General features: G+C 40.3%; 1 long non-coding RNA gene across 1 annotated transcript; it reads right to left on the bottom strand.

Annotated features, from left to right (window-relative positions):
• Positions 1-1376: 1376 nt before the first annotated feature.
• Positions 1377-16006, bottom strand: LOC140707993 (uncharacterized). The gene is made up of 3 exons (XR_012088119.2): positions 13066-16006; positions 12090-12214; positions 1377-8823 (listed from the first exon to the last, which is right to left on the bottom strand). It is a non-coding gene; the product is annotated as an uncharacterized LOC140707993 (long non-coding RNA).
• Positions 16007-17225: the final 1219 nt, after the last annotated feature.

The following is a 17225-nucleotide window of genomic DNA, read 5'->3' on the forward strand; positions in this document are numbered from 1 at the left end:
GCACTGGTGATGTGCACAGCCTTTTCTCCAGCCTTTTCTCCTCAATTCATTGAGGACCCCAGCCCAGCAGAGCTGACAATGGTAGGCACAGGATTGAGAGGCTGGTTTAGGGGCTAAGATGGCAGAAGGAGGCTGTTTGGAGATATAGCAGGCACTGACATGAGGTATGAGGTTTATGCATTTACAGATTAACCTTTGCATTGTGTTATGTTGGTAGATGCAGTGGTGAAGTACTGTACTGGAAACATTTCTGCAATTTGTCCCTATATTTTTTGCATACAGGACAGTTGTTAGCTGACACAGTTTGCAAGACCCTTCAGGACCACAATATAGATATTAAATACAGTTGCGGTCAGACATATAACAATGCTTGTAATATGTCTGGAAAATATAAAGGGGTGCAAACTTGCATTCAGAACATCAATACACTGGCAGAATATGTACCATGTACTGCTCACTCTTTGAACCTGGTTGGACTGTTAGTGTCTGTCCATGTGCTGCAATTTTCCCCCCTAAGGTTCAGACACTATGTGATTTTTTTTCTCTTCTTCAACCAATCTTTGGTCTTTGCTTCTAGGGCAGGGGTCTCCAAACTACGGCCATGGGCCACATCCAGCCTGTGTTGCCATTTTGTCCAGCCCTTTCCCTTCAGCCCATGTGTGCACTAAAACTTATAAAAGCAGTGTTATGCTCTTCAATGCAAGAACAATGCCTTAAGAGATTAACAGTAATGTCAATTGAGAGTGACATGTTGAAGCAAATTGATTCATTAGTGAATTTGCAAAACAGAAAGCAAGAAAAAAAAAGGAAAGGTTGCTTTCTATTTGAAACCTCCTAATACTGCCTTTAGCCCTTTTTTGTGGTAAGAGCAGTCCTACCAAAAGCAATCTCCCCACACCTTGTGCAATGCAATTCTCTCCATGATTTATCCAGATTGCCTGGACTCGGTATGCTATCTTATCCCTGTTGGATCCCCAATTACATTTTGAGTTGCAAATTGACATATCCAAAGTGTTTATTTTGGCACTATAATAGGAGGCAGCCCTTTAGCCCTTTGGCTCTTAACCAAGACTCTTAGTTTTATCGCAGGTTTTTCTTTGGACAGACGTTTTGTTTTCTAGTACTGTACTGAAGGCTTGCTTATGGTCCTAGGCTAGACTTTCTTTTCATTGTTATGTTGTTTATTTACCAAAGCATTCTTCACTTAATTACTGCTACCCAGATTACCTGAGTGAGTCAGGCTTGATTATTTTATATTACATTGTTCGTGTTGTTTGACCTATTTAGATGGGAGGTAAGAGAGGGAGAGGGAAGGAGGAGGAAGTGAGGGCACTATTATATATCTTATATATATATATATATATATCTTATATATATTTTGCCCAGGGCCCAGCAGAGCCTTGAATCAACCCTGGTTGCCTCACCTGAAAATCACCAGAGGGACAGCAGATCTGTTGTTGTTAAAGGTCCCCTTGGAACAACACTGAAGAGCACCACCATTACTGCCCCACTGCCATTTGATGTGGTGTTTTGAAGGAATATTGAATGGTGAGACCTGGAAGCAGGGACTTGTGGACTGAGGGGTGGTGGTGCTTCATCCCAAAATTTCAGGGAATTTTCACAAGTTGCCTGGGGATCCTGAGCTCCCCTTGTTCCTACAACATGCTCCCAAACATCTGCTGAAACTAAAATTGGAAATTGTTCATGTGCCATCAATTTTCAAAATATGTGAGACATTCAAGGAGTGGTTTATCATGGATACCACCAGTGAGCTTTCATAGCTAGGTCTCCTACACCCCAATCTGATATTCTGTCTACCACACCACACTGGTTCTCACAGCTGGAGGTAGCATAGGTTACTATCCTCTTGTCTTGGAGAAGGGAGGGAGACAAAGTAAGGTGGAAAATTTAAAAAAAAACCTCATTAATATACACATCCCTTCTGAGTAAACCAATAGGCTTAGGATAGAACGGTGACACTTACTGCCCTTAATACAACTACATGATTGCTCTGTAAGCAATCTGTATAATTTTAAATTTCAAAGCAATGATCAGAAAACTAGTTTTTAGTTCTGGAATACAACACGTAGATGCACCCCTCAATATGGTGAGGGAGTTTGAGTGTATCAGTGAAACTGAGAGCAATGCCATCAGAAGGCTAGACTCCAATATGAGCCTGGACTCCCTAGTAGGGTCACTCAAGGTGAAATGTAAACAGCTGAGGCACCAGACTAAAATGTATCCGCCCCTGTAAGGGGTAACAGACACATCAGCAGAAAAGACTGGATAGTTGCAAAACTGATTGTTGCAAAAAATTTAGGGGACAGCTACTGGGCAGCAGCGGTAGCTGTAGGTGGTGCTGTCAGCAAATCTTTCATAAACTACATCAGTGACACCCTAGCTAAATTGTATTAGTACCATGCAGAAGAAGCCAATAAGATAATATGAAAAAGACACAGATAAATAACTGGATTTATGTTTTCCAATTAAAGATAAAATTTGGTTTCAAAGCATAGATAATGGCCTATTGTTCTTATGATAAGGATAGGAAACTAAACAATACATTGATGTGAAGAAGTATAAATAGCCCAGTTAATTAAAACCAGCATGGCTTTTTGAGTTAAAACACAATTAAACGATTGGGCAAGATCAATAGTGGCTGAAATCCTGTTCATTCTAGCATAACATAAAGTTACCGCTGCAAAAGTGTGACAGGCATTATGCCCAGGTGACCAACATTGCACATTTCCCATTGCAACTTGAGTGACACAAAAGGGGATGTGCTTTGTCAATCAGCCTTTCATCCTTCTAACATAAGTAGAATGAGTACCCAGCTTGCTGGGGGTGGGGGAGCAAAGTGTTGTTTGCATACGTAATTATGTTGTAAATTGTATAAAGCTTTAGCACTATGGAGCAGTATATAAGTCAAAACAACAACAAACCACTATGTACTGAACCTTTCTTAGCCTGAAAACCCTATGATGAAACAATCCAAAATGAAATAAGAGACAGGAAGATGAGAGTCCCAGTTGGGAAAGCACTCAGTCAACTACTGGAGAAGAGCAGTGGATAAGTACAAATAGCACTGTTGAAAACAACACGACTAGATAAAAGCTGAAAGAACATCTAGTGGTTGACCCGAACAGAAGTGAAAGGAAAGTCTGATGCTGCACAATACACACAATACTGTAGGTATCTGGAATGTGAGAAGCACGAATCAAGGTAAACTGGAAACCGTAAAGCAAGAAATGGAATGTTTTATACACTGCAGTGCTTGATGTCAGTGAACGGAAATGGAATGGAATAGGACATTTTAATCAGACAGCTACAAAGTGTTCTACTCTGAAAATGACAAACTTGGAAGAAACTGAATGGTTCTAATATTTAGGCAATATATAGCACAGGCAGTTAGGGGCTGTAATCCGAATAGTATCCATCAGACTTTTAGGAAAACCTATCAATAAAGCCAATTCAAATTTGGCTTTGATAAATTCAAATCTATGGTCCAACTATAGATGATGAAGAGGATGAAATAGAAAGTTTTTATGCAGGCATCAAGGAAGAAATTGATCACACATGAAAACAAGAGATGTTAATAATAATAAGTGATTGGAAGTCAAATTAGAAAACAAAGCAGAACCAAATATTGTTGGAAAATTCAGTCTAGGAAAGAAACAAGAGAACAATTCATAGAGTATTGGGAAGCCAACAATAATTTAAGATACTGTATCCAGATAATACCATATTACTGGCAGAAAGCACCAATGGCTTGAAACAACTTCTGATGAAAGTGAAAGAAGGAAGTGCCAAAGGAAGACTACAGGTGAACATTAAGAAGACAAAAAATTTGTGTGGTTAAGAAGAATTGAAGAATTTGAATGGTCACAATGAAGAAATTGAAATTGTTAAAGATTTTGTGTACATTGGCTCAATCATCAATCCAAATGGAGACTGCAGCCAAGAAATCAGAAGAAGATTGAGACTTGGGAGGGCATCAATGAAGGAATTAGAAAAGATCATCATGTATATGGATGTGTCACTGGAGACGAAGGCCAGATCATCCACACTATTGTATTCCTGATCACTAGATACAGGTGTGAAAACTGGACAAATAAGAAAACTGACAGGAAAAAAATTAATTTGTTTGAAATATGGTGCTGGAGGACAGCTTTGCAGATACCCTGGGCCAGATATCTTTCTGGACAGCCAGAAAGAAGAACTAGTGAGGCCTAGATCAAATCAAGCCTGAAATTTCTCTGGAAGCAAAAATTAGGCTGTCAAGAGAAGGGAAGATTTGCTGGAAAACACATTAATGCTGCAAAAAGTTGAGGATAACAGGAAAAGAGAAAGACCAGATATGAGATGGATTAATTTCATCAAGGAAGCCACAGCCTTGAAATTACAAGACTCAGCAAAATGTCCTGTTGAAGACAGGACTTTCTGGAGAACACTTATTCATGGGGTTTCTATAAGTTCGAGGTGACTTGGCACATAACAACACATCACATGGTCAGAAGATGTTGCCATTGCTGTGTGATGTCCCACATGAGAATGGGGTATCTCAGGGGCTGCATCAAATACTCTTAATTCAAGTGAGACATTTACAAGAGTTAAGTCATTCCTGACTCTGGAGGCAGATGATTAAGAGCAATTCCCATTTGGTTCTGCTGATAAAAAGGCCCATGGGGTTTTTTTGGAGTAGTCTCGGACAGGATATTCCTAGCAATTTCAGGATTGGGGGTTGGGTTTAAATCTTCTATCTACTTCAAGTTCTAGAGCAGGTCTGTGGGGTTGCTAATTAGGAGATAAAGAAACCATGGGAAGTCTCAAATACAGCCAATTCTTAGAGGTCATGTCCTGCCAGAATTTCTGCAAGTGAACTGTTTGATATTTTGAACTCTTTTTGCCCTCCAGTGGGTGGATGATATGTGACGTATTTTTCATCTAATTGCCTGACTGGTCTCTGAGGCAATTATAAATTTTTCCCCATAAATGCTCGACATTTTATTTTAGAAATAATATAAAAGTGATGCAGGAGGATTCTGGAAGAATTTGCCTATTTAGTTATTCTGATAATTTTCTATGAACACTTTTCTTGAATAGAAGGTAAAATGTGAGTAAGAGGCAATGGCAGTTTAGTTGATATGAACTGTAGAGGAGAGAGATGGAAAAAAGAGAAAAAGACCCCCCCAAAAGCTGTGGGAGTAATATTTTCGTATGTCAGAAAACGATGCTTTGTGATTCATAATATTCTTTCATGGATAACTACAATTCTTTTGACTGATATTATAATGATCTCTGTAGATTTACACAGTGACCTCTAGAATTTAACCAACCATGTGGACTATTTTTATCTTACAGTCCATAGATTCTAGTCATCATCTTCTTTTTCTTCCTCTCCCTAGGTGTTGCAGTATTTAATTGTTGTTTGCTCATTTTTGTTATTATATATCAGAACATATTATAATAAAGGGAATGATACATATTATGCTTTGCTTTACAGTATCTGTTAACATTTCACTGTACTGTATTTACTTAAATCATATGACTATCATTTTAAAATTTATGTTAATGGGTTTGTTTGTTTGTTTGTTTGTTTATTTATTTATTTGATTTATACCCCGCCTATCTGGACCAATGGACCTGATATATGTTAGGGCTATGCAGTGTTCAGACTGTTCAAAGATCGCCCTACCATTAGGCATCAGAGTGAGGAAACCTCCCTAAATACTAGGGCGCCAATGGCAGTGCCCGCCCAGTACGCCCCCCAGGGGGATGGACCCTGTGTGTGCTAGTCAGTCTATCCTATCCTCTTATTTATTTGTTTATTGTATTTATAGGCTGCCTTTCACCCGATAAGCCTATTTCCCTAAGTCCTGTGAAACACATTATCTTTTCATTACCTTGTAATATCTGTTGAGGTAAAATAAGATGGACAGTGGTGTTGTTGGGCCGCCTGGGTTTCATCTTGTCCTCTGTTTCAGGCAGCAAAATATCTTGGCCTGTTCTTGGGACCGCTGCCCCTCAGCCACCACTTATATTATGTCAGAACACTGATTACTTGGGCTAAACATCTCAGGCCTGCTAGCAGTACTTGCATAGCAACCCAAGACTCAATTCTAAATGATATGCCAATTGGTGCTGGGTAATTTCTTCTTGCCTGTCTCCATCACATTTGAGTTGGGCCTAAAGGAAAGAGTGGCCTGCCAAAACGGTATTTCACTCCAGAGCTCTTGCACCCTGTACTAACAGGTATTTGTGGCATTCATTTCTAACATAGCTTCCCTTTCTTTTTGACACAAAAGCAAAAAAAAGCAGTGTGTGCTGTTTATATACCGCCCCATAGTGCTTCAAGCACTCTCTGGGCAGTTTACAAGTTAATTATGCAGGCTCCACATTGCCCCCCCCCCAGCAAGCTGGGTACTCATTTTACCGACCTCAGAATGACAGAAGGCTGAGTCAACCTTGAGCCGGCTACCTGGAATTGAACTCCAGGTTGTGAGCACAGTTTTAGCTGTAGTACAGCAGTTTAACCACTGCGCCACGAGGCTCTTACACAAGAAATAGATTTTGGTGTTGAATTATAATGAGAACAGAAAGGCCATGATGCCATTCATCCTAATGGCCCCATGGTATCACAGGGCTACACAATATGTAACAGAGATAACCATGCCTCTTCATTAACCCTTTTCAATGTCACTCTGAAAGTCAGAACATGTAAGTAGAGTCAGTGTTGTATGAAATACCATGGACTGAAAACTGCATGAGGCAGAAGGCTAACAAATCCTCTTGGTGAAAAGCACCTTCTGATAGAGTGGGCTGCTGAGCAACCTCCACCATGGACCCCATACATATATTCAATTCTTCCAGAAAAACTGTCCAGTTTCTGAATGTGGAATATTGTGCTTCTCTATCCACAATACAAAATGCCAGGACATTGTGCAATATTGCTGCACAATATTGTGCCCCTGCTGCTAGCAGGAAAAAGAATACCAAACTTTACATAGCAAAGGGCAACCTGGCTGTTGACAACACCGACATCAGCAGTCAAGATGGTCTACACTACAGGATACCCTCTTGTGCTTACCATCATATCTTCCAGGCATTTTGATTACTTTGTGGCTCCAAGCAATAGATACAGTACCTAGAACACTTGAAAAACAGCCCTGACAATTGCTTTGTGTTTGGATAAGAGGTGCTTAACTGATGAAAAAAGGAGTTAGGTTCCAGCATTGTTCTCTGCTTCATGTGCGGCTGGTCTTTTGACCATAATAAAGTTTTATCTATCTATCTATCTATCTATCTATCTATCTATCTATCTATCTATCTATCTATCTATCTATCTATCTATCTATCTATCTATCTATCTATCTATCTATCTATCTATCTATCTATCTATCTGCTTCGTGTCTCTTTATTAATGGTAAATGGATTTATTTTGCTTAGCAAAAAACCTGGAAAAACTGTAGCACCTCTGTTTTTTCTTTCTGCTTTCCATTACACTAATCAGACTCCTGAAGTAATGAGGTGGGGAAATGATTTATTAATTTTGATTTGAGGTAACCAAGATCCACCACAGATGGAGGAATGGAAAGAGTGCAATTTCACTGTTTCCTCATAGAGAAGACTAATCATATCTACCATCAAATTGCCACAGAATTTTGAATTTCTGGTAAAATTCCTTTTTGCTATACAGAGATCCAGCTACAAGTTCCCTAGGGTCAAGCCTTTACTGGGTTCCCTGAAATTACAGACCTGTGCACACTGCTTTCTTTACTGCACTCAAGCTTAGTAACCAACTGAAGAGATCAACAGCGAACTTCTTCCAACCAACTAAACAGAGGGAAAATGACACTCAGCAGAGATGAGGGATTCTCTTTGAATTCAAAGGCTGAAAAGAACAGTCAGCATGGACAACAGTCATGGGTGATAGAAACAGACTTCCAACAGATGGGAATAAAATATTTCCTGATCATGCTGTGGATAATATACTACAGTATCAATATCTCTTTTGAGCATGTGGCCTCTACAAAGACACAGAGTCAGGTCCCTCCCAATCCCAAATATAACTACTGAAAACTGAAAGGCTAGTTGTGTTACTGTGGCAAAGAACCGTGTTGAGCAAGGAAGCGGGAACTTCCTGTTAGAGAAGCCAACCACAGGTTAAGATCTCATAGACATCTGTGCTCCATTTGGCAGAAATTGTCTTTTATAAAAAATGAAAGCCAAAAGTCGGCATTCTTGGCAAGCCATGTTAAAACACATCTAGAAAGGATAGGAAATCAAGTAACAATTCCAAGGAAGAGGAAGGGTGATTCTCTCCCACACACATTATAAAGATACTTGTGGCTCTGTATGTATTACATATGCAGTACTAAACAACAAGGAACCAGTCTTCCTGCTAAATCCAGATTCTGCCTGTATAACACTTGAACATTCTATGGGGTTATTTGTTTACTTAGATATCTATTGATGAACCTTGCAAATACAATTTCACAAAATGAGTCTCTTCTTATTCGCAGTTATATAACAGACAATGCAGATAATTATAACAACACAAATGCTACAACATGTACTTTTGTTTTTTGTATAAACCACCCAGAGTAGACATGCTCTAGATGGGCAGTGTATAAGTCTAATAAATAAATAAATGTGCACCAAAGACCTCAGCAACAGCACTAATACAGAAGTTGCTTGTAGAACTGCAAAGCTCAAGTGTCCTTTTGAATTCAAATTCTGATAAAAATCCAAAACATCTTCCTCAACTGAGTTGGGTATCCACAACACAGAAGAATCAGCTCCACAGGCAGAAGCTTCAAAACTCTAGAATAAAATTTCAAACATATAGGAATTATACCTACAGCAAGTTGGCAAGGAACCTAGCAGTCTAAGTGGCAATAGCAGCTTCAGCCTCTTCAGCTTTCCTGCTCTTTCTGATTCAAATCCTTAAGCATAGCTCAGCTCTTTCTTAGTCCCACCCCTTTGGCCTGAACCAATATTTCACAGGGGTTACACTTGCAAATCCTGCAAAATACAGTTCCAGTGGATACGTACCTGAGAGAAGCAAAGTCATAGGAAGGGCCACTTAAGCATCACCAAAAATGAGGCCAAATTAAGAAGCTAGTCCAAATAAATTTGCAAATGCTAGTACACATGTGCAGATGGAAATTTAGAAAATGCTGGCCAAAATCCTGTTGCTTAGCATAGTCAATTACACTAGAGTAAGTCCATTGAATCAATGGGGATTTGGTGCATCAACTTTTCTAAAAGTTCAATTGATTCAAATGGGCCTGCTCTGAGACTCGCTATGCTAGCAAGTTGCAGTTAGATTAGGCCCCTTTGAATCAATGGACCTTATAGATGTGCTGATTCATCAAATCCAATGGTCATATCTAGTGCAATCTATACATTAAGCAACAGAATTTTGGCCACTATTATTTAAATATCAATACAATGCATCTCACCAAAGTGAGGAAGACTATAACTAAATGACTTGTTTGGCTCTTCATTCTGAATTCTGGCTGCTAAATATTGACGACCGACTTAAAGGCCACAGCCTCCCCTTATTATGGTTCTTTAGTTCTAAACCAAATTTTAGGACAGGACAGCCCTTCAAATAGAATAGAGAACTATCTCCTGCTGCAGGACACATGAGCACCTTATATCCTTGCTAGCCATTCATGTATGAAAGCGGCTTTGGGAAAGTGATGCTTCTAACGCAGTGGTGTCGAACTGTGGCCCTCCAGATGTTCTTGGACTTCAACTCCCAGAAGCCTTCACCACCACCTCTGCTGGCCAGGATTTCTGGGAGTTGAAGGCCAAGAACATCTGGAGGGCCACAGTTCGACACCACTGAAACGTAACATTTTTCACTGTCGCCTTCCCTGTTTTGTTTTGTAAGCCACTGTAAAAACATAGTTTCACCTATGGTACTGTCATCTGTCACTTGGCTTTGTGGTGGAAATTTTGTTAAGTTATAATGAGAAATCCATGATTGCATCCTTGGGGAAAGAAACCCATTATGCAATGATACCAGTATGGATACTGAGCCAAGAAGGAGGGAGAGGAATGAGGTAAAATGTGTTTCAGATGGGCAAAAATGGGTTAGCCAGTCCCTCCAAATTTCACAAGGATTATTAGGGTTGTTCAATGGCAGCTGTATGGGAAACTAGCTGAAGTGGAGAATGTTGGATCCAGCAGTTCAAAGAGTAGTCACATGAACAGGCAGGCTGCCATGTTTTCCCAGACATGCAAGAATAACCTGTATGGACTAAAATCCCACAGGGATTTTGGAAGTTGTGTGTGCGCGCACGTGTGCCTACTTGCATACTTGTATGCTTTAAGAAACTTTCCCGATATCTGAAATTTTGTCTTGTACCAACTCTCCCTTTGCCTTTACAACTGCCTGTAATATTTGAAGATGCAACTTTGTCGATGCCACACTGCCTGACAAATAAGTCCCATCATATGAAATTTTGAAATTCACTGTCATCAGCATACTAAGACACAACATTATCTTTTTCAGCTCAGGCAGGTGTGGCAGCGGACCTGGTAACCAGTTCCTGGTTTCGGTAATGGAGTAGGTAAGACCCAATAAACTGAGACTGAATCCAAATGAGACTGGGGTTGTGCAGATAGGGGTGGCTCCTCTATTCCTGTAAGAAAAATGCCGCTGAAGTTAGACGGTATCACAGTGCTATGAAGGAGCAGATGTGTAACATGGGAGTGATCCCGAGTCCATTGTAACCAGTGGGGATTTGTTGCTACATGGCACAGAGTGTCCTCTCCTAGTTTGCCCTATCTGGATGAGGACCTTTACCATCAGTGATCTATGTACTGGTCATCCATAGAACAGATTACTGCAGTGCACTATATGTTGTGCTTCCTTGAAACTAGTTGGGAAACTGCAGGTACTGCAGAATTTAACAAGTTGTTAAGACAAGGGAGTGAGACCATCTAAGTCCCATCCAGGCCTGGCTGCAGGGACTGGCAATAAATTTCTGCACCAAATACAAATTTTTGCAGGTTTTGACTTAGGAAGACTTACACAGCTCTATACCTATTGCATCCTATATGAACCTACCTGGAAAAAGAAGTCAGTATTTTAATGCTTGTAATCTTTCTATTAGCAAAACAACAAAACTAGGCAGACTTCAACACAGCTAATGGCACACAGGCTAAATTGTATTCAGAACACAGTCTTCTGCTTAAAAGCTGCTGGGTCACTTGTTATTCTGGCTGCCGGGCATCCAAGCTGCTTTGTGGGCTGCATCACAACCTCTCTTCAAGGAAATTACACTAGGGTTTTTGTTTTTGTTTTAATCTTCACAGCAACCCCACTAGTGACTTAGCCAGACTGCTTATCAACTTGGGGCATAGTACCTCATTTCCCCGTGCTCCAGTTCCAGTGACACTTCAATTATTATGTATATGTTTGCCCCGAGACCAGTATTTATGTCTAAGAAGACAGATTTGACAGCAGCTAAAATTCAGGCTGCTGATGTGGCATCACAAATGACAGACATGTGCACCAGCTAATCAAATGCCAACAGCTGTTAGCCTTACAACTTTTTAGACAAACTATCCGCTCCTTCTCCTCCTAGTTTTTAAAAATGCATATATTATAATGCATGTGTTTCAGCACATTAATTAACTGGTTAATGTTAAAGTCATCGATTTTCCAGGTTACATTATGGGGAATTCAATCAAACAGCAACATACACCGTTAGCATGTCTTCCAAATTTAGCAACTTGGCTCCCCCCCCCCCCCAAATGGGATGTAATATTTCCTTTTTCCAGGAAAAGTTATTTTTCTGTAAAGAGCTACTGTATTTAGGGCTATTTTTAGGCTGGGCTCTTAAACTATTATATTTTTATAAAAGGTGAAGAAATATCAAAATTAGTTAGTTAGTTAGTTAGTTAGTTAGTTAGTTAGTTAGTTAGTTAGTTAGTTAGTTAGTTAGTTAGTTAGTTAGTTAGTTAGTTAGTTAGTATCCCACCTTTCTCCTTAAAAAAGGTCCCAAGGTGGCGTACATCATTAAAAGATAGTACTTAAAGCTAACAAGGATGAAACAACCAGGATTTCCTACCTGAAGTGTCTACCACACAACTGCTGTAACTCCGTGGCCAGGCTTAAACCTTGTTAGTTAACTGGGTACCACATTGAAAAGGACTGGCACCATACTTGACCATACTTAAGAGAAAACCAACTGACCTGAAAAGAACAAGTAATTATTAATTTCAGTCTTGCTGACTTCAGTGGGTCCATTTATTCACTGTGATTTATTTATTCATCTAACAAATCTGTACCCTGATATTCCTGACAGTGCATCATGGTGAATGCTAATTACAGAATACAAAAATAACTCCAAATGAATAAAAAAAATACTGTTCAACTAGTTGCATAGATAATTGTATTTCTTTTTGTATTTAACACTGGGTTTTTTTTATTATGATGATGAAGCAGCAGCAGCACTTGGAGCCATTGGGAGAATTTTGGAACGACCATAGGGTTGTTGATGCAAGAATTTGTGGAACTGAAAATTCACCCTCTGATTGTATCAGTCCACAGATACACATCTCCATCAGTTCTTGGCTCAGCACAGTCCCTTATATGCATTCATTTGGCTTCTGCTTCATGTGGAAACACATACATGACAGACAGAAGATAGAGATCATAGAGTGGCTATCACTGTTGCCATTCCATCTTTTTGTGAAGAATGTGGCATTAATTGTTCTAGGAGTTTGGGGTTTTTTAACTTGGGAGATAGGATGTACCGAACTCATTCCCCCACCCCCGAACTTCAAAGAATTCGCATCTAGAATTCTAGGAATTCTACACACTATAGGCGTGGATCTGTGGGCTGGAACTCCAAGAATTCAAATTTTGGAGCAAGAGTCCAAAAAACCAAGCAAGCAAACCAGCAACCAACACATTAATAGCATATCTCTAAGGATCACCATTAGTCTTTAAAGCTGATACTGAGTCTTTTAAGCTGCCTTGAATAATTTTAAGGAGAAAGGTGGAGTAAAAATATTTTAAATAAATAAAACATAATGACTCACAATCCTACAGGTAGCATTGGACTAAAAACTCCCATAATGGGCAAGCTGGGGATAAAGGCTGTAATCCCACCACATCTGGAGTTAAGGCAGAGCGTTCCCCGTTCCTCCTTTATTTGCATAGAGTTTCTGCCTGTTTCAAAACAAAACATACAAGAACTTCATTGCCGCTACAGCGTTATACTTTCCATTTCGCTGTTTCATAAGAATGCAAGACTTGCGACTTTTTTCACGTAGAAGACTTGATAATGTTAAAAAAAAAAAAAGCAAGCTGTAACCTTAGAAATATGCAGCAGCTAGCTCAGAGGAACTTCCTACAGGGAATTAAGCAGAAAAATAGAAGACAAACTTTTTTTTTTCCTTTAAGAAAAGTACACTGTAAAAGCTGACTTAGGATTTTGCAATGCAACCAGACACTTCTCCCTTACGTCACAAACTGGGATGTTTGAACAATTTGCATAGATTAGTTGTACAGTGCTTTGGGCAATTCTCATTACCCTGCCTACACTTGGGAGTGTCTTTTTCTGAGTTTCAAGTGAAAGTTAAAAAGGGAGAATATTTTTCACATGAATTTCCCACCTGCTTGTATTGCATGGTAACTAAGCACAGTGGTAGAAAAGGCTTACTTGACAAAAAAAAAATCCTATGAAACTGCTCACATTAATGGAGAACCTGATTAGAAAATGTATTTTGGCTTAATGTTCATTGTGTTTAGCATTTACCAATTTTGCAAAAAAACAAAAGTGAACATGTCCTGTAATATCCTGTGTCCTAATTAAGGTGCAGAAGCAGCTGTGCTGAAACCGCGCTCAGCCCCAGATTTCCTGGTTCCATCCTGATAAGTTGGTGGCCATTCTGAATGGGTATACATGAGAGTTGTAAACCAATGCATGTATAGGGGCACCAGACTGGGGAAAGGATGACTGTCTTCAATTGCTGCAAGGTTGCTGAATGAGTGAAGTGTATTGATTTCTATGTAGGACTGGGTCTTCAGGGTCCAATCCCCCAAGCTACACTACTGACAAAATATCCACTAGTCCAAATAGCAGACTGGCACTAAAATTGGGGTAAATAACCTAGTTCACAAAAAGAAGGGCTCTGCCTTGGCCACCAAGTTCCTATCAAGTTATCAGATTGATGCTTACCTCAGGGGAATATGTCAGTTTCTTGCACATCGCTGTGTCTTCTTTTATTGCTCCCAAAGGTGATGCAGTACTAGCAGGATACTTGAATCTGGGTGTACACACATGTGGAAGAAAGACCTTGCACCCAAAGACACATTCCAGTTTCTTGTGGAATCCATGTCACTTAGTATCAGAAGGCCCAGTATACAATCAGGAGACACAGATTTGGTTTCTGACACAGTATTACCCCTATATGGATTTCCCCACATACCCATAAAGGTAAAAGGTAAAGTTTCCCCTTGACAATTTTTGTCCAGTCGTGTTCGACTCTAGGGGGCGGTGCTCATCCCCATTTCCAAGCCATAGAGCCAGCGTTTTGTCCGAAGACAATCTTCTGTGGTCACATGGCCAGTGTGACTTAGACACGGAATGCTGTTACCTTCCCACCGAGGTGGTCCCTATTGATCTGTTTGCATTTGCATGTTTTCGAACCGCTAGGTTGGCGGGAGCTGGGACAAGCGATGGGAGCTCACTCTGTCGCGTGGATTTGATCTTACGACTGCTGGTCTTCTGACCCTGCAGCACAGAGGCTTCTGTGGTTTAGCCCACAGCGCCACCACGTCCCTAATAATCTTAGAACTGCAGAGCTGGAAAGGAAACTATGGGTCAAGGAGGCCCAGTGGGGGAATCGAACTCCCAACCTCTGGCTTTGCAGCCAGAGCCCTAAACCACTGAGCTATCTGGCAGTTCCACACATACCCATATATACATGCTTTTCCATAGGTGTGAATATGAGCCATTCACTGACAACAGAAGATTGAAGATCCCATTGTGGTGGGAGCTAAATCCAAGCCCTGCCTCTTGAAATCAGCCATAATGAATCAAACTTATTCCCCAATACCTACTTTTAAGTTCCAGCTGGCCATATACTTTATATATGGCCACTTTTGTATACTGGCCAGAAATCTGTTGATGACTTATTCATGTTGAGTGCTATTGCGCAACTTGCCACAGTGAACTGCCACTAGCTACCATGTTTCCCCAAAAATAAGACAGGGTCTTATATTAATTTTTCCTCCAAAAATGTATTAGGGCTTTTTTTCATGGGAAGCATTATTTTTTTTCATGTACAATCTACGTTTATTCAAATACAGTCATGTCATCTTCTTCTGGTTGTTGCACAATGGTGGAGGGCGGGCGTTCACTTAACCGTGGCTTATTTTTGGAGTAGGGCTTATATTACAAGCATCCTAAAAAATCATACTAGGGCTTATTTTCAGGTTAGGTCTTATTTTCAGGGAAACAGGGTAACTAGGTGCCAGTTGTGTGTGTCCAACTGCACAGCAGGCATGTGCCTAGTTAGCAGCAATTCCTTTATTAGCAGCAGTTTGCCATAGGAATTTACAGAATTTAACTTATATATGCATAAATTACCAACAGGATTCTGGCTCTTTTATTTTGAATTATTTCTATACCACTGTTCATTTATCAGTGGTTTATAAGACACAGGTAAAGGTAAAAGTTCCCCTTGACATTTAGTCCATTCATGTTTGACTCGAGGGCACGGTGCTCACCCCTGTCTCCAAGCCATAGAGCCAGCGTTTGTCTGTAGACAGTTTCTGTGGTAACGTGGCCAGCGCGACTAGACACAGAACACCGTTACCTTCCCACCGAGGTGGTACCTATTTATCTACTCTTATTTTTACATGCTTTCGAACTGCTAGGTTGTCAGGAGCTGGGACAAGTGATGGGAGCTCACTCTGTTGCATGGATTCAATCTTATGACTGCTGGTTATTTGACATTGCAGCACAGAGGCTTCTGTGGTTTAACCTTGGGTTACTCAGGAGTTTTGGACTGCAACTCCCAGAAGCTTTCACCACCTGCTGTGCTGACTGGAGTTTCTGGGAGGTGCAGTTCAAAAGCATCTGAGTAACAAAGGTTAAGAACCACTGGTTTAACCCACAGCACCACCACGTCCTTTATAAGACACAAGCTACTGTGTTCTTCTCCTATGGGAGGTTGGACATCACTATGGCTGTACCACCTTTGGATGTGGCAGCCCTAAACAGTGATGCTGTGTTGCATCCAATATTTTTCAGCCAATAAATCCTTCTCCTTCTCAACCATTTATTTTATTTTGAACAATCCAATGTAACAATCAGTATTTTTGCTTTCTTATTATTTGAGCAAAGTATTCTATCTTCCTGCATTTTATGTGTTTCATGAGTCCTTAGTCTTTATCCTTTCATTTCATTTATTTATTTAAAATATTTATATGCTGCCTTTCTCCTATAGGATCTTAGTTCTTTGTTGGTCACCCTCTTGATTTTAGAAGTGCTTAGCATCCTGAAATAAATTCACATTTCAAATACTTCTAACTTTTAAATAGTTGCCTATGTTGTTGTTTAGTCGTTAAGTCGTGTCCAACTCTTCATGACCCCATGGACCAGAGCACGCCAGGCCCTCCTGGCTTCCACTGCCTCCCGGAGTTTGCTCAAATTCATGTTGGTAGCTTCAGTGACACTGTCCAACCATTTCGTTCTCTGTCATCCCCTTCTACTCTTGCCTTCACACTTTCCTAACATCAGGATCTTTTCCAGGGAGTCTTCTCATGAGATGGCCAAAGTATTGGAGCCTCAGATTCAGGATCTGTCCTTCCAGTGAGCACTCAGGGTTGATTTCCTTCACAATGGATAGGTTTGTTCTCCTTGCAGTCCAGGGGACTCTCAAGAGCCCCCTCCAGCACCACAATTCAAAAGCATCAATTCTTCAGCGGTCAGCCTTCTTTATAGTTCAGCTCTCACTTCCATACATCGCTACTGGAAAAATCATAGCTTTGACTATGCGGACCTTTGTCGGCAAGGTGATGTCTCTGCTTTTTAAGATGCTGTCTAGGTATCTCATTACTTACCTCCCAAGAAGCAAGGATCTTTCAATTTCATGGCTGCTATACCCATTTACAGTGATCATGGAGCCCAATGATTTACTTAGATTTACCAAGACACTCCATCCTTGAATTCATTTTGGAACTTTAAACT

The sequence above is a fragment of the Pogona vitticeps genome, chromosome 6, assembly GCF_051106095.1.
Source record: "Pogona vitticeps strain Pit_001003342236 chromosome 6, PviZW2.1, whole genome shotgun sequence".
Lineage (NCBI taxonomy): Eukaryota > Metazoa > Chordata > Lepidosauria > Squamata > Agamidae > Pogona > Pogona vitticeps.